Source organism: Ailuropoda melanoleuca, chromosome 4, assembly GCF_002007445.2.
Source record: "Ailuropoda melanoleuca isolate Jingjing chromosome 4, ASM200744v2, whole genome shotgun sequence".
Lineage (NCBI taxonomy): Eukaryota > Metazoa > Chordata > Mammalia > Carnivora > Ursidae > Ailuropoda > Ailuropoda melanoleuca.
This window is the reverse complement of record NC_048221.1, coordinates 19,780,008-19,798,354: the sequence shown is the minus strand read 5'-3', so window position 1 is coordinate 19,798,354 and position 18,347 is coordinate 19,780,008. Positions and strand designations below refer to the sequence as shown.

Here is an 18,347-nt window from a genome sequence, read left to right as displayed (position 1 = left end):
CTTCTTCCTCCCACTCCCCCTGCTTTGTGTTCCCTCTCTCTCTGGCTGTCTCTATATCTGTCGAATAAATAAACAAAATCTTTAAAAAAAAAAAAAAAAAGGCTAGAGGGTAAATCTGATCAGAGAAAGGTAAGGCCCTTTCTGACCATTCATATTAAAAATAAAACAACAAACCTTTTCTGTGGGGCTGTAAAAATGCAAAGAAAATATGTACTTATCCAGAAGTACACTGCAGCCTTGCTTCCTGATGGGTGAAGGGGACAATTAAAAAAAGAGTGGCTAAGAACAGAAATACAAAGTCTCTATGGTGAAAGAGCACTCCACCGTGGCTCTCCCGGCACCCTGCACCCCACAGAGCAGCAATTCTCAAGACCTCCACCACACTCGGTCACTGTCAAGGAAGAAAGCCTCATCCTTCCTTCTCTCCTCTCCTCACATTTAGTCATGAATTCTGTGCCTGAAGAAGATACCTAAATGTCCCTCTCTTCTTCTCTCCACACCACTGTACCACTTGGTCTGGTTCCTGCTCTGGCCTCCAGAGTGTCCCTGCCTCCTGAGTGTTCCCCCTGCAATCCACACTGCTGAAAGAGTGAGCTTTCTGAATCTGCTCCAGTCAGTCTCTACCCACCCAGGATCTTTTAAAACACTTTAAAATTGTCCCTTCTGCCCTTAGGATAAAATCTGAAATCCATCAGGCCTTTCCTGATGGCTAGCCTCCAGCCTTCTCTCTGACCACCAAGTACCTCCCTCCACCCACAAACCCTCCGCTCCATGCTCTCTAGTCTCAAAAGCAGGATGCTACGTCCCTCTTTCCCCATCTCCTTATCTAACAGGTATGTGTTAGATTCTAATTTACTTCTGACCCATACTCTTTCAGGTCTCTGACTGAAGGTTAGCCTCTCGAAAGCCTTTTCTAGGTTTCTTCCTTTTTATTTTTATTTCAGTGTGTGCCCAACATTGCTAGGCTGCAGTGCCTGTCAAGATATCTGTGGAGAAAAGGTTAATAACTGCTGCTTTCTCTCTTGGTATGCTGTTTGGGGAATTTTATTTAAAACTGGCACATCCTGCTTCTGTACTCTAAATTGGACCGAAGACTACTTTAAGACTTCAGAAGACAATTTAGAAAATACTTAAAGACCTTCCCTTCAGGAGGGCTGCTGGGAACTCTGAAGCCACGAGAGACGAAGCAGTTTGTGAATGGCTGTAGTCCGAGCACCAGGTCTGTGGTGAGCCCTGCTAAAAGTGGACCCACTGCACTGCATCCCCAGTCATGCCTGAGGGCATACAATAACTGTTCCAGTCACTAGCACTGCTCCCAGAAGCACTGGGGCTCACCCCACCAGTAATGCTTGTTACCAGTTAGATTTATTCATGTTACAAATATTATAAACGCTGGGGCGCCTGGGTGGCTCAGTGAGTTAAGTGTCAGACACTTACTCTCGGCTGAGGTCTCGATCTCAGTCGAGTGTGAGCCTGGCATTGGGCTCCACGCTGGGCATGGAGTCTACAAACATACATACATACATAAATGACACTAACTCATGCCTCAAAATAGCTCTATTAAGTAGATGATGCTACAATTATTCCCACTTTACACATAAGGAAACTTGCTCAAAAAGCTGTAAGTAGTAAAGAGAGGGTTTGAACCCAGGTGATTGATCTGTCTCCAGAGCTCATGCTCTTAGCCACCACACTGCATAATTTCTCCTCTACTCCCATTTCCCTTCATGAAAGTTATATGGAAGAAAAACAGAGTTCAAAGACAGAGCGACATATTCACTGTGCCCCAGTTTACAACAAAAGGTACAAGAAAATGCGATGCAGAGTGCTGGATCAATTAGATAATCATATTTGGGGAAGAGAGGGATGAACCTTGACCCCTACTACTTCATACCATACAAAAATCAATTCATGATGGATCACTGACCTAAATGTGAAGGTAAAACATTTAAAGCTTCTAGAAAATAGCAGAATATCTTTATGACCTTGGGGTAACCCTAAAGAACTAAACATAAAGGGAAAAAATAAATTTGATTTCATTATAATTAAAACATCTATTCATCAAAAATACAATTTAAAAAGGAGCATAAAACTGAAAAAAAAAAAAGAAAGAAAAGAAAACACAAGAGGGTAAAAAATCAAGCAATATAGAAGGGAAAGATGTGTGTTTATGCGTACCCAATAAGACCCATATCCAGATATGAAGAATTTCTATAAATTAAGAAATAGATGAAAGGAAAGAAAAGTGTTCCAAAAAATGTGTTCGGACACTTCACAAAAGTGAAATTGGTCATAAGCATATGGAAAAAGGCTAAGATTTTAAGTAATCAGGGAAATGCAAATTAAAACCACAATCAGAAGCTCCCACCCCCTGGATTATTGGGAAGGAAGGTTAACGGTCCTTCAAAGTCACTCTGAACAACTAGGTCAATATCTGACACGTTATCCTGATGGCAGATTTACAAAGCAATCTTCTGCCCTCCGCATACCCAAACTCTGCCCCTTTGTGTCTTTAAGCCTGGCACACAGAAAAGGAGGACAGGAAATATTATCAAAATTGGCACTACTTCATTTCTAACAAGAAATCACCCTTTCTGTGACTTTTTTCACTTAGCATAATACTGTCTAGCTCCATCCACGTCACTGCAAATGGTAAGTTTTCATTCTTTTGATGGCTGAGTAATATTCCACTACACACACACACACACACACACACACACACACACACACACACACACACCCTTCTTTATCCATTCATCAACTGATGGACGTTTGGGCTCTCTCCATAGTTTGGCTATTGTTGACAATGCTGCTATAAACACTGGGGTGCATGTACCCCTTCAAATCTGTATTTCTGTATCCTTTGGGTAAATACCTAGTAGTGCAATTGTTGGATCATAGGGTAGTTCTATTTTTAACTTTGAGGAACCTCCATGCTGTTCTCCAGAGTGGCTGCATCAGTTTGCATTCTTAAGGAGGACACATGCTGTCATGAGCATTAGGTAGTTATATGTAAGTGATGAATCACTGAATTCTACTCCAAAAACCAATATTGTAACTGTATATTAACTAAGTAAAATTTAAATTAAAAAGTTTAAAAAAAGAAATCACCCTAAACTCTTGATTTAGGTAATTCTGAAAAATCAGTTCAACAATATTCAAGTTGTCTCAGGAAAAGGTGATACAACTTTCTGGGGCGGGAAAGGAGGAGGATAGAATACAGAATATAAAGATCTGCCTTGGGGCACCTGGGTAGCTTAGTTGGTTAAGCATCCAACTTTTGATCTCAGCTCATGTCTTGACCTCAAGGGTTGTGAGTTCAAGCCTGTACTGGGTTCCAGACGCTGGGCGTGGAGCTGCAAAAACTTAAATAAATTAAAAAAAAAAGATCTGCCTTAAATCTGTAATTTTTAAAAAAGATTTTATTTATTTATCCCAGAGAGAGAGAGAGAGAGCAAGTGAGTGAGCAGGGGGAGGAGCAGCGGGGGAGGGACAGGCAGACTCCACACTGAGCCCTGAGCCCAACGCAGGGCTGGATCCCAGGATCCTGGTATCATGACCGGAGCCAAAAACAAGAGTAGGAGGGTTAACTGACTGAGCCACCCAAGCACCCCTGTCTTAAATCTGTAATTTAAGGAATGGTGCTGGTCATCTAAGTTGAGGGGGAAAAAATGCTGAAATGCAATAGAGAGCTATTTAAACTGTCTGTATTACATTCAGCCACATGAGTAAACTGGCTTTCCAAGCTGATTCACAGCCCTTTTCACTGCTTTGATGATGATTCTTTGTTCCTAAAAACATGCACATCCTTCTCAGTCTTCATCCAGAACAAGAAAACAACAGATCTAGGGTTCAGGTTGCACAATTTCACCTTGCGGAAGTGAACCTCAAGGCTCAGCAAGGTCTTGCCCAAGATCATAAAAGTTGAGATGAAGATGATTACCTTGCCCTGAGGGGCATTCCTATCAAACACTAAGGCTGAGTGAGGCAAAGGCTTTCTCCCAGGCCTTGGCTTGAGCCAGTATGGACTGCCCCCCAACTCTCCTGCATCATCCATTTCTCTCTCCCTACCTAATATGCCCCACTGGCAAAAAGTCAAAAGGATTTTTAAAAAGCCTTTCCTTGATCTCAGATACCCCTTCATTTACTGCTTTTTTCATTTCCTTGTATACCAAAACTCCTCAAAACATTGTCTATTCTTGGGGTCTCCAATTTCTTTCCACCTGTTCTTGTTTAAGCTATCGCGGCACTGAAACTGCTCAAGGGTACCAAGGACTCCCACACAGCTAAATCCAACAGCCAATTATTCTTTTTTAATTTTAATTTTATTTTAATTCCAGCATGGTTAACAGTGTTGTATTAATTTTAGGTGTACATCACAGTGATTCAACAGTTCCATATGTTATTCAGTGTTCATCAAGATAAGTCTAGTCTTGGGGCACCTGGGTGGCTCATTAGGTTAAGTGGCTGACTTCAGCTCAGGTCACGATCTCAGGGTCCTGGATCTAGCCCCAAATCAGGCTCCAGGCTCAGTGGGGAGTCTGTTTCTCCCTCTCCCTCTGCCCCTCCCCTTGCTCATGCACACTCTCTCTCAAATAAACAAATACAATCTTTAAAAAACAACAAAAACAACAGATAAGTCTATTCTTGGGGCATCTGGATGGCTCAGTGGGTTAAGCATCTGCCTTCGGCTCACATCATGATGACCCCAGCGTCCTGGGACTGAGCCCTGTGTTGGGCTCCCTGCTCTTGCGGAGCCTGCTTCTCCCTCTCCCTCTCCCTCTGCTGCTCCCCCTGCTTGTGCTCTCTCACTCTATCAAATAAATAAATAAAATCTCAAAAAAAAATAGGTAAATCTATTCTTAATCCCCTTCACCTATTTTACCCATGCCCCCACCCACCTCCCCTTTGGTAAGCTTCAGTTTGTTCTCACAGTTAAAAGTCTGTTTTTGGTTTGTCTTTTCTTTTTCCTTTGTTCGTTTTTTAAATTTCACATATGAGTGAAATCATATGGTATTTGTCTTTCTCTGACTGGCTTACTTCGCTTAGCATTATACTCTCTAGATCCATCCATGTTATTGCAAATGGCAAGATTTCATTCTTTTTTATGGCCGAATCCCATTGTGCATGTATGTATGTATGTATGTATGTGTGTGTGTATGTATGTATGTGTGTGTATGGGTATATATATGTATGGGTATATATATGTATGGGGATATATATATATATATATATATATATATATATCACATCTTCTTTATCCATTCATCTGCTGATGGACACTTGGGCTGCTGCCATAATTTGGCTATCATAAGTAATGCCACAATAAACATAGGGGTGCATGTATCTCTTTGAATTAGTGTTTTTGTAATTTTGGGGTAAATACCCAGTAGCGCAATTCCTGGATTATAGGGTAGTTCTATTTCTAATTTTTTGAGGAACTTCCATACTGTCTTCCACAGTGGCTGCACCAATTTGCATTCTCACCAACAGTACATAAGGGTTCCTTTTTCTCCACATCCTCGCCGAAACTCGTTTCTTGTATTTTTCATTTTAGCATTTCTGACAGGTATGATGTGATATCTCATTGTCATTTTGATTTGCATTTCCCTGATGCTGAGTAATGCTCAACATCTTTTCATGTGTCTGCTGACCATCTGGATATCTTCTGTGGAGAAATGTCTGTTCATCTCTTCTGCCTATTTTTTAATTGGATTATTTGCTTTTTGCAGTGTTGAGTTGTGTAAGTTCTTTATATATTTTGAGTACTAACCCTTTATCAAATATGTCATTTACAAATACCTTCTGCCATTCAGTAGGCTGTCTTTCAATTTTGTTGGTTGTTTCCTTTGTTGTGCAGAAGCTTTTTATTTTAATGTAGTCGCAACAGTTTATTTTTGTTTTTGTTTCTGTTGCCCTCAAGAGACATTATCTAGAAAGATGTTGCTATAACCAGTGTCAGAGAAATTAGTGCCTGTGCTCTATTCTAGAATTTTTATGGCTTCAGGTTTTATATTTAGGTCCTTCATCCATTTAGAGTTTATTTTTGTGTATGGTGTAAGAGAGCGGTCCACTTTCATTCTTTTGCATGGAGCTGTCCAGTTTTCCCAACACCTGATCTGTTGAAGAGACCTTTTACCACTGCATATTCTTTCCTCCTTTGTCAAAGATTAATTGACTATATAATTGTGGGTTTATTTCTGGGCTTTCTATTCTGTTCCATTGATCTGTCTATTTTTTGTGCCAGTACCATATTGGTTTGATTACTACAGCTTTGTAACATAACTTTAAGTCTGGAATTGTGATACCTCCAAATTTTTTTTCAAGATTGCTTTGGCTATTTGGGGTCTTTCTTGGTTCCATATAAATTTTAGGATTATTTGTTCTAGTCCTGTGAAAAATGCTGTTGGTATTTTGATAGGGATTGCATTAAATCTGTAGATAGCTTTGGGTAATATAGCATTTTAATATCTGTTCTTTTGATCCATGAGTATATAGAATGTCTTTCCATTTCTTTGTGTCATCTTCAATTTCTTTCATCAATATTTTACAGTTTTCAGAGTACAGATCTTTCACCTCTTTGGTTAAGTTTATTCCCAGGTATTTTACTATTTTTGGTGCAACTGTAAACGGGACTGTTTTCTTAATTTCTCTTTCTGCTGCTTCTTTATTAGTGTATGGAAATGCAACAGATTTCTGTATGTTGATTTTGTATCCTGTGATCTTACCGAACTCATTTATCAGTTCTAGTAATTTTTTGGTGGAGTCTTTAGGGTTTTCTTTATATAGTATCATGTCATCTGCAAATAGTGGAAGTTTTACTTCTTCCTTACTAATGTGGATGTCTTTTACTTCTTTTTGTTGTCCGACTGCTGTGGCTAGGACTTCTAGTGCTTTGTTGAATAAAAATGGTGAGAGTGCACATCCTTGTCTTATTCCTTACCTTAGGGAAAAAGCTCTCAGTTTTTCCTTACTGCTGATGATGTTAGCTGTGGTTTTTTATATAAAGCCTTTATTTATGTTGAGGTACGTTCCCTCTAAACCTACTTTATTGAGTGTTTTTATCATGAATGGATGTACTTCGTCAAATACTTTTTCTGCATCTATTGAAATGATGATACGGTTTTTATCCTTTCTCTTTTTTTTTTTTTTAAAGATTTTATTTATTTATTTGACAGAGATAGAGACAGCCAGTGAGAGAGGGAACACAAGCGGGGAGTGGGAGAGGAAGAAGCAGGCTCACAGCAGAGGAGCCTGACGTGGGGCTCGATCCCATAACGCCGGGATCACGCCCTGAGCCGAAGGCAGACGCTTAACCGCTGTGCCACCCAGGCGCCCCTTTATCCTTTCTCTTAATTGATCTGATGCATCACGCTGATTGATTTGCAAATACTCAATAGTCAATTCTTATGCCTCATACTACCCTGGCTATTGCTAGCCTTTGAGTAACATGGTTGATCACTTCCTCCATGAAATATATTTGGGGGGGGGCTACCATAGCACTTTTCTCCTTTCTACTACCTCAGTGCCCATTTCTTCTCCGTCTTCTTTCCTAGACCATCTTTATCCCCCTCCCCACCTTTGAGTGCCCAGTGCTTAGTCACTCAGACCACTTCTCTTATTTCTGGGATGATCTCATCCTGTCCCATGATATACATTTATATAGAGATATAGCCTATGTTTTTATCTTTAATGTAGAGTCCTCCTCTGAACTTCAACTCCATAATCTAATGACCTTCTAGACATCTCAACTTGGAGGCATAAGACATGTCAAATTTAACATGTTTCTAAAACTAAACTTTCATCTGTCCCCAATCTGTGCCTCTCCCCCAATCTTCCCAAGCTTAGAAAATGGTATCTTCAAGTTGTTCAATCCAAAAACTTTGGAATCCATCCTTCTCTTCTCTCTTTCACACAATCTACATCCACTTCATGAACAAATCCTATTGCTCTATCTTCAAAACATACCCAGAATCCAACTACTAACCACCAAGCCACCATCACCTCTTGCCTGGATTTTGCAGTATTTTCCCAATTAGTCTTTTGACCTCATCTCCCTTAGCCTGTTCCCTACATATCAGTCACAGTGATCTTTTAAAACCTGACCAGATCTCATTCCTCTGTTCAAACCCTCCAGTAGCTCCCACCTCACATAATAAGGCCTCATGCAGTCTGATCCCACGGCCTCTCTTCTACCACCCTCATCCCGGCATACTCTGCTTCAGCTACCATGGCTCCTTGTTGTTTCTTCCACACATCGAGACAGCTCCTGCCTTTGGATCTTTGCTCTTGCTATCCTACCTGTCTTGAATGCTCTTTCCCTAGACAACCACCAGTCTAGCCCCCTAACTTCCTTCATGGCTCACTCAAAAGTCACCTGATCAAGTGAGGTCTTTCTTAACCATGCTACATAAAATAGCACCACACGACATTTATACTTTACCTAGTCCCCCTTTCTTCATAGCACTTAAAACCTTCTGACACCCTGTTTGTGTACTTATCATCTGTCTCTACCTAATAAATGAAAATCCCTTGTGTAGAGGCAATTTTATTCCCTGCTTTATTCCCAATGCCCATGACAATGCCTAGCAAAAAGTAAGTGGTCAATAAATATTACTGAATGACTAAATGAATACATTCCTTTCCCCTGACACTCTTGCACACTGTTATTGTTCTCCTGATGTCCTCTGCTCTCTTTGGGACCTGCCACTCTTTTAGGCACTGAAACTCACTGGACTACACAGCTTTTTACACAACTGACTCCTAAAAGACTCTACTAGGTAGCTTTCTCACAAAAAATTCATTTTGGGTGCCTGGGTGGCTCAGTCAATTAAGTGTCTGCCTTCAGCTCAGGTCATGATCCCAGGGCCCTGGGATCAAGCCCCATGTCTGGCTCCCACTCATCAGAGAGCCTGCTTCTCCCTCTGCCTCTCCCCCTGCTCATGCTCTCTCTCTCTCTCAAATAAATAAAATCTTAAAAAAAAACAATAACAACTTCATTTCAACTAATGCATTTAACAGTCTACTCTGAGAGTCTTATAAATAGACGGTGGTCTGTGAGCTAGAAAACAGTCACTTAGATCTACAGACAGATAAATAATCTTATTCACTGAATATTAATGGTTAATCTAAAGGGAAGTCTCTAGCAAAATGTCATTATGTTCTATTCTTACTCAGTTCTATCCAATTCCCCAGACCTGGATAGCTAACAGATCCATTATCCAAGTAAAATGAAAGCACATATCCATACAAAGGCTTGTACATGAATGTTCATAGTGGCTTTATTTGTAATAGGAAAGAAAGAAAGAAAAGAAAAGAAAAGAAGGGAAAGGAAGGAAGGAAGGAAGGGACGGAGAGGGAGGGAGGGAGAAGGGAAGGAAGGGAGAAGGGGAGGGAGGGAAGAGGAAAGGAAGAAAGAACGCACAGGGAATGGATAAACAAAGTGGTGTATATCTATACAATGGAATACTACTCGGCAATGAAAAGAAATGAACACCTGATATATACAACATGGATGAATCTTAAAATAATTATGCTGGGTGAAAGAAGCCAGACGCCCCAAAAGAGAATGACTACCCTATGTGGTTTCATTTATACCAAAATATAATCAATAAGGACAGAAAGCAGATCAGTGGTTCACTAGGGACAGGGTAGGAGGGCAGAAAAAGGACGGAAGGACTTCAAAAGAGGATAAGGAAACTTTCAGGGGTAATGAATATGCTTATTATCTTGATTTTGATGATAGTTTTAGGGGTATACAATTAAACCTCAATAAGGCTGGGAAAAAACCAAAAATCCAACTATACAGCACTCTGACTAAATAGCTTAAGTGGGATATGTTAAAAGAAAAAAACCTCTTGAACTTTAGATTTATTGTTTGTCGTGAAAATATCTGAAACTATGTTGAACCTACTGTAAAACCAAGCAAATGAATAAATACTGATGCTGAGAACCAGGTTCTCCCTGTGGGAGAAAGGAGATACAAATATGAAATGGGAGAAGGATTAAAGTTTAGAGCATTGTTTATGAACACAATTTTTTAAATAAATGTTATTTCCTAGCTCTACAGACCAAAAGAGCCTATAATCAATGATATCCCAGTAGTAATGAGCACATGTATAGCCCAGATCTTGGGTAGTAAAGATCTTGGGTAGATAAATCTCTAAATACCATTTCCCTCTAAAAGAAACCAGGAATCTTTGGAGAAAAAGCCAATTCCCAGGTTGGAACAGAGAAAATACAGGCTAGGCCTGGAACATTGCTGTGACAGAAAGAAAAGGAAGTGCTCACAAATTGTAGGGAACACGTCAAAGGAACACTGAAGTTAGCTGGAAGGTGCTCCTACTAGCCAAATCTGGGACAATTTGAGCATCAAAATGAACAATAGGAATGGATTCTATCACACTGAATTTTTTTAAGATTTTATTTATTTACTTATTTGAGAGAGAGAGAGCATGAACAGGGGGACAGCCAGAGGGAGAGGGAGACTCCCCACTGAGCATGGAGCCCAATGCAGGGCTCAATCACAGGACCCTGAGGTCATGACCTGAGCTGAAGTCAGACGGTTAACTGTGGGTAACTCAGCCACCCAGATGCCTCTATCGCACTGAGTTTTTTAAAAAAGGATCTGAGACCCTGCTGATATTTAAAAATAATAATGATGATGATGATGAAGAAAAATAAAGTGGGGAGGGAAAGCTCGTCTTTTCCAAAAAATACAAATAAATGTAGAAGGAATACAGAATCACGAAAACTACCATTTTGCAGCCACCATATTAATAAGTGATGCACGCAAGAATCATAAATGAAAACTGAAAACACTGGGTAAAAGACTGGAGGCACAGGATATTCCCATAATTTTATATTCACAGAAAAAATGAGAGGAAGGTACAGAGATTTACCATATACCATGCATAGACTCCCCCATTATCAATACTGCCCAGCAGAGTGGTCCATTTGTTGTATCCAGTGGAAGAACTTACATTGCCACATTATTATTACCCAAAACCTATAATTTACATTAGGGTTCACTCTTAGTGTTGTACATCTTATGGGTTTGGACAAATACATAATGACATGTATCCACCATTATGGTATCATACAGAGTAGTTTCACTGCCCTAAAAATCCTCTGTGCCTTATCAATTTCCTGCCCACCCTAAATGCCTGGCAACCACTGATCTTTTTACTTCTATTTTTTATTTATTTAATTTATTTTTCTAAAGATTTTATTTATTTGTCAGGGGGAGAGAGAGAGAGTGAGCACAAGCAGGCGGAGTGGCAGGCAGGAGAAGGGAGCCTGACATGGGACTCGATCCCAGGACCCCGGGATCATGACCTGAGCTGAAGGCAGATGCCCAACCAACTGAGCCACTCAGGCATCCCTACTTTTTACTTTTTAAAAATAAAAACTTGGGGGGCGCCTGGGTGGCAGAGCGGTTAAGCGTCTGCCTTCGGCTCAGGGCGTGATCCCGGCGTTACGGGATCGAGCCCCACGTCAGGCTCCTCTGCTGTGAGCCTGCTTCTTCCTCTCCCACTCCCCCTGCTTGTGTTCCCTCTCTCGCTGGCTGTCTCTATCTCTGTCTTATAAATAAATAAAAAATCTTTAAAAAAAAAAAAATAAAAAATAAAAATAAAAATAAAAACTTGGAAAAGTAAAAATAAGTGAGATGCCATGGAATTACAAAGCCATTATAATTACAAAGATTTTTAAATGGCACATGGAAAAAGGGATATCCAATAGAATTCTAGTTTTGTAAAAATACATTCGCATAGCAAAAAAACTGGAAAAACTACAACAAAATATCTTGCTATCACTGGCTGATGGAATTATGGGTGATTTTTGTGTCCTTTATAATACTCTGTATTTCCAAAATTTATTTAATAAGCACATATTACTCATAATCACAAAGTTATTAAACAGTAAAATCAACAAGCTGTTTGGCATTATAGATTTTGAAATATTATCCAAATTCCAGACACACTCTCCAAAGAAGGATCTAGGACATTAGGCAATCACAGGGTTCATAACACTTCTTTAAAACTATTCTTAGAAAATAAATCTAGGCTCAAAATAAGGATGTCTAATGTGACAGAGAGGCCATAATAAATGGTGAAAACTATAACTCCATAACCTATGCGGCCTCGTGAAGGGCCCTGAGGGCTTCCATATGAGGGAGAAAATACTGGGTAGGATTCCGATTAGACTGCTGAAATCACTCCTCCCAGGTGCAATTCTTTATGAAACAAAATCACCCATTCTGATCTTAGTACAAATTTCTGGAAGCTCTCCCACACTTCTTCCACTTGCAGTTGCTCAGAGAGCATGACTTTTCCTGCAGACTGCTACTATTTACTGATAACGTCCAGAACTCAACAGTGAGAATCTGAAAGAGCAACTGTTAGAACCCAAACAAATAAACCCAGGATTCCAGATATATTTCAAACTGCTGAGCCCTATGTGCTCAGGCCCCTGCCTATCTCATCCCAGACCACTCTGGCCTTTACTCTCTATGCTCCAGCCACCATGGCCTCTACGCTCCTGATTCTTAAACAAGCAAATTCATTCCCACACCAGAGCCTTTGCCCTGGCCCTCTGCCTAGAACACTTTACCCCTGATTCTTTACATTGTAAGCAAAAAGGACAAATAGGGGTCAGAAAAAGCAAAAAGCAAACTCCCTGCAGAAAAGTCAAGAGACAAAGGGGTTGAAAAGGAGATCAGCCTGAGGCCAAAGTTGACATCCAGGAGGTCAGCTTTCTGTCAACAAGATGGCTATGAAGCAGGTTCCAGAAGGAACATACCTAGCTGCAATTCCAGTATCTCACTATCCTGATATGCCATGTAAAATAGACAAAAATAAAACAAACAAACAAAAAGCGGCCTTCACGTTTAAAAAGATGTACCTATCAAGGCAGTCTGTGTCTAGATCTTGACTAACTTAAACCAGGACTTCTCAAACTTTCCACTGAGGAGTCCTAAATGCCTGCAGAAAATATTCTTATCCCTTTGGGACTCTCAGGGTACCATTCAAAAAGCACTCAAACTGGGGCACCTGGGTGGCTCAGTCAGTTAAGCATCTGCCTTTGGCTCAGATCATGATCCTGGGGTTCTGTGATCAAGTCCTGCATCAGGCTCCCTGCTCCACAGCCGGGGCCTGTTTCTCCTCTCCCTCTGCCTGCCACTCCCCCTGCTCGTGCTCTCTGTGTCAAATAAATTAATAAAATCTTTAAAAACAACAACAACAAAGCACTCAAACTCTAAAATTTATTTGAAAAAATCTTATTTTACCTTAAAAATGCATATGAATCCTGGTTTCTATGACTAATTTTCATTACAGAAATATTTTTAATTCCTCACCAGTTAAAGTACTAAACACTCAACCCCCAAAACCACTCCCCCAATCTCCTGATAAAATTGGTACTCCAACAAGGTTTGTCATGTTCATCCTGAAGCTCCATAAACTCCCAATATGTCTACCACAACCCGGGGAACCAAGTTTGGAAATAAAACCCTTTGGCAAGCAATTATTCTTAGAATAACTGGTAAGTTCTTTAAGTCTGCAGTTTCTGGCTAGGGCTTTGGTTTTTTCTCCAGTAAAATTCCTTTAGAAAAACCCTACTCTTGTCTTAGCTTAACAAGGCTGTTCACAACATGGGCCACACAGCCTGGATGAGTGGAATGCTCTCAGAAGAAAAGAGTGGTGGTGGCCCCAGAACCCTGCTGGAGAACCAGGCGAAGACCGGCAAAACCAGCACAAGTAATGAAGTAAAAATACCAATACTGTAGGAAAGAAGTGGGGCATCTGGATTTTCCTTGCAAATATTTCACAAGAACAAAGGTAGCCTACAAGAAGTGCAAGTGGTAGTGGAAGAGGGAATCATATTATTAACTAAGATCCATCACACACCTGCAGAACAAGCAAAATCAGGAACTGGACCCGTTAATCCAGATGAATGTTATGAAGAAATACATGAAGTTCTTGTTAAACAAACATTTTAAATTTTAAGCATCTCCTCCGCCCACCCAACCTTTAAGGGCATCTTTAGGCCCAGGTTTCTTGCTATTTTTCTCCCATGTCTCCCTGCTGCAGGAGTACAAGAAGCTACCCTGCAGAAACAGATGTTAAGATGTTTGTCATTTGTATAGACAGGAAAACCCTTGGAAATATCTCTTGATCTAAACTTTATCACTTATGGTTGCCAAAGCCATGAAAGGAAGAATCTACTATATGCTTAGAGCGGAGTGACACTGAGGAAAACAAATGTGCCAACAAACCACCAAGGCAAAGGAAAATCTCTTTACAAAGCCAAGTAAAGACAGGACTCTGACACAAACCAGCTGTGCCACACTTTCACATTCACTGAAACGCATATTAAATGGCAACTGAAAACAAACTTTTTTTGTAAAAGCTAGATTATTCTAGGAGTTCCCTTCATCTAAATATTTCAAAGTACTTTATCTAGGGCAAGATATTGGACCTGAAGCTGAGCTAGAAGAAAATACTGAACCAGAAAAACCACTTTGCATTAAGGAAAGTCAATTCCAGAGGCACCAGATTTTTTGTTTTGTTTTTAAAGATTTTATTTATTTATGTGATAGAGAGCGAGCACAAGCACAGGGCGGGGGGGGGAGGCAGAGGGAGAAGCAGACTCCCCACTGAGCAGGGACCCCCCCCACACACACACACACATACACACACACGGCGCTCAACCCCAGGACCCCAGGATCATGACCCAAGCTAAAGGCAGATGCTTAACCGACTGAGCCACCCAGGCACCCCCACAAGCACCAGGTTTTGAACTTCTGCCTCTGATAATGATAGACTCCAAAGGTATTGACATCTAACTTCTCCCACCATTCCAAGAGAATAGAGAAAATCCAACACAGACATTAGGAGAAGAGAAAAACAGGGGAATGAATAAACAATCCAAAGTATCTTACAACCTGCCATGAGCCCCACAGTATGTTAGAAATGGAAAGCACTGTCTTCTCCCCACCTTTCTAAAGACAAAATCATAGTGCTGTTCCCCAAAAGCCAAAGCCTCCATGTTGTCAGACTACTATCCCACAAGTCAACATTCAAAGGTGAGTATCAAGGGGGAGACAATGCCCCATCTTAATGCAGCAAAGCTAAAAATATCTCTAACTCCCCCCTCCACTTCCTATCTATTCCATTCTTCCCACCTTTGTAAAGATTTCATCATCCTCCCAGGTTTTACCTATTCCGTCTTCAACCTGCCCCACATATGCAATAAGTCACCAAGTCCTATAAATTCCACTGCAACAAATCTGACCATTTACTCCTATGCAGGTCAAATGACCCCAACAGTTCAAAATCTCATTAACCCTTCCTGTAAAGTTTTACCACAGACCTAATTGGTCATCACTATCTAGAGGCCATCTCTTCTGTACACCACTAAATAACGTTCTTAAAAATCAAAGGTTTAATGAATGCTCCTCGGTAAAAACTTCCATCAATTCCATGCTGCCTTTAAAACAAATTCTGAACTCCCCCCTAACCTGATTTCAGGCTATCACTCCAGCCTCACTCTGGTCATCCTCCTAATGCGCCCAGCTCTATATCAAGTGAGATAGGTCATCATTCTCCAGCATATGTCATACTTGCCCTTCTACTATGTCTTTACTCATGCTATTACTTCTAATTGTCCTCTCATCCCTGGTCAATAATATTAATCAACTTCTTTCCTCATAGCACAAACTAGGAGAGAAAGCAACCCATTACAGGCAAGGGAATGATATAAATCTATGGTCTCAGAAGCAGCATGGGTTTAAAAAAGGAGCACCACTTTGGAAACCAAAGGCCCCGCTTTGCCACTTTCTTGCAAGGTTATACTGAGTGAGCCATTTGCCTTTCTGAGCCCCAATTTCCTTATCTTTAAAATGTATTTGCTTTACCTAACACATAGGATTATCAAGATAATCAAATAGGATAAAGTGTGTCAAAATGCTTGTGAGGGGATGAAATAAAGGAGTACCTAGAAGGAAATTTGTAGTTTTAATTGTTTTTATTAAGGGAACAAATGTAAGCACATTCTTTTTTTAAAAAAAAGATTTTATTTATTTATTTGAGAGAGAGAACATGAAAAGGAAGGGCAGAGGGAGAGGCAGAGAGAATCTCAAGCAGACTCTCTGCTGAGCACACAGCCTGACGTGGGTTTCGATGACCCTGAGATCATGACCTGAGCCAAAACCAAGAGTTGGCTGCTTAACTGACTGCGCGACCCAGGCGCCCTAGTAAGGACATTCTTAAGAAGTTTGGAAGTACTGCTAAATAAACCCAAAAGAAGTAGGAGGAAGAATATTATAAAGTAGAAATTATAAAGAAAACAAACACAAATAGAAGGACTCACCAAAGACAAAAGACAGTTCTTTGAAAAGGTTAGTATGATTGCTCAGATGTTTGTGTAAATGATGAGGAAGCACTAAAAAAGTGAGTTACTGTCATCCAGTAGCGATGAAACTTCAAATAAAAAGAGCTGAAGTAACAGTTTCCTTTATGAAAGGGTTTCTCAACCTCAACACTACTGATATTTGGGGACGATAACTGTGTGTAGGACAGGGCTGTCCTATGAAATGTAGGATGTTTAGTAGCATCCTGGTCTGTGCCCACAAGATGCCAGTAGTATTCTTCCCTCAACCCCCAGAAGTCAAGACAGTCAAAACTGTTTTCAGACGTTGTAAATCGTCCCCTGTGAGGCAAAAGCATGCCAGATTGAGAACCACTGCTCTAAGACAACAAAAGACCACATCACACTATACCATCTAAGACTATTCATAGCTATTCCTAATTTTAGAATAGCTGGCTGCTCTACCCATCAAGACTGTGGGATGACCAGCAAGCCAAGGCAGGAAGGGCAAGACTGAAGAAATAGGCAGGTCTCAGATGGTTCAGCAAATTGCATAGTGTTCAAAATGAGAGAACCAGGAAAACTATAAGCTCTAAAACAGCAGCAGAATTGCCACAAGTAACAGACGTATCACTTCCATTTGGGAGTGATTCAGTGAGTAGAGCTCTAACACTACTGTGAAACATCAAAAGGATCCTTGATCAAATTCCAAGAAGTAAAATACCCTAGCAGAGCAAGAGAAGAAGACAATACCTACAGAACATTTTTTTGAACACTCTGAACTTTATAAACAATAAAAATAACTCATTTCAAAATGTTAAAAATTATTTCATCTGAGAACTGTATAAATATTCTTTCTTAAAAACTCCAGGGGCGCCTGGGTGGCACAGCGGTTAAACGTCTGCCTTCGGCTCAGGGCATGATCCCGGCGTTACGGGATCAAGCCCCACATCAGGCTCTTCCGCTATGAGCCTGCTTCTTCCTCTCCCACTCCCCCTGCTTGTGTTCCCTCTCTCACTGGCTGTCTCTATCTTTGTCAAATAAATAAATAAAATCTTTTAAAAAAAAAACTCCAGTTACAGGGGCACCTGGGTGGCTCAGTTGGTTAACAGTCTGCCTTCGGCTCAGGTCATGATCCCAAGGTCTGGGATCAAGCCCCATATCGGGTTCCCTGCTCAGCGGGCAGCCTGCTTCTTCCTCTCCCCACCACTCAACTAAATAAATAAATAATCTCTCTAATAAATAAAATCTAAAAAAAACAAAACAAACAAAAAAACCCAAAACACTCCAGCTGCATAGCTACACTATTCTGAGACAAATCACAATTAAATTCTCACCACTTCTAAATAAATAATAGTGAAGTGCACGGAAGCATACAACTTTTTTTTAATAATTCAGAACCTAACAAGGAAAACAATTCCAAAAAGCCAAGAGGGAAAACAACATGTATATATATCTACTATGCCCACCAGCAGCAACTAAAATCCAATCTAAACCTGACAAGAGTTCTAGGGGGTACCTGAAAATATAATTCTGAGAACCCAAATGATAAAAAGCAAAAAGTGATGCAGATACCTGGGGACTCTAGTGCCATCTTAAGAACCATGAGAGCCAAGCAAGGCAGTCTGATGGTGTATCCTTCCAGCACTATCTTCCATTATTTCTACTTATTCTACTTTATAGAAAGAACAACAGAACCAGTTGGGGAGATTCCAACTGAATAAATTAGGAGTGGACAGCAAATGATCAAGAAAAAAATAAAATAAAATAAAATGGTAATTTCCCTGCCAGAAGTGAAGTGGAAATGGGGCAGAGACTCCTAGACAGTATAAATGAGGGAAAACTGATCCCTGAACCATATGACATCTGGTAGGATGAATGAGAACTGAAGACAGTACTTCAGCAAAGAAAGAGGATCCATGCTCATTTTTCCTGAATCTGGAGAAAAGCAGTAGCACATTTTCCTAGGCTCCTTCAGG

At 40.5% G+C, this 18,347-nt stretch overlaps 1 protein-coding gene across 2 annotated transcripts in view; it reads right to left on the bottom strand.

Moving 5' to 3' along the window:
- The window catches only part of RAD54L2 (RAD54 like 2), a 102,560-nt gene that overhangs the window by 47,855 nt on the left and 36,358 nt on the right, over positions 1-18,347 (bottom strand). The window lies entirely within an intron of this gene.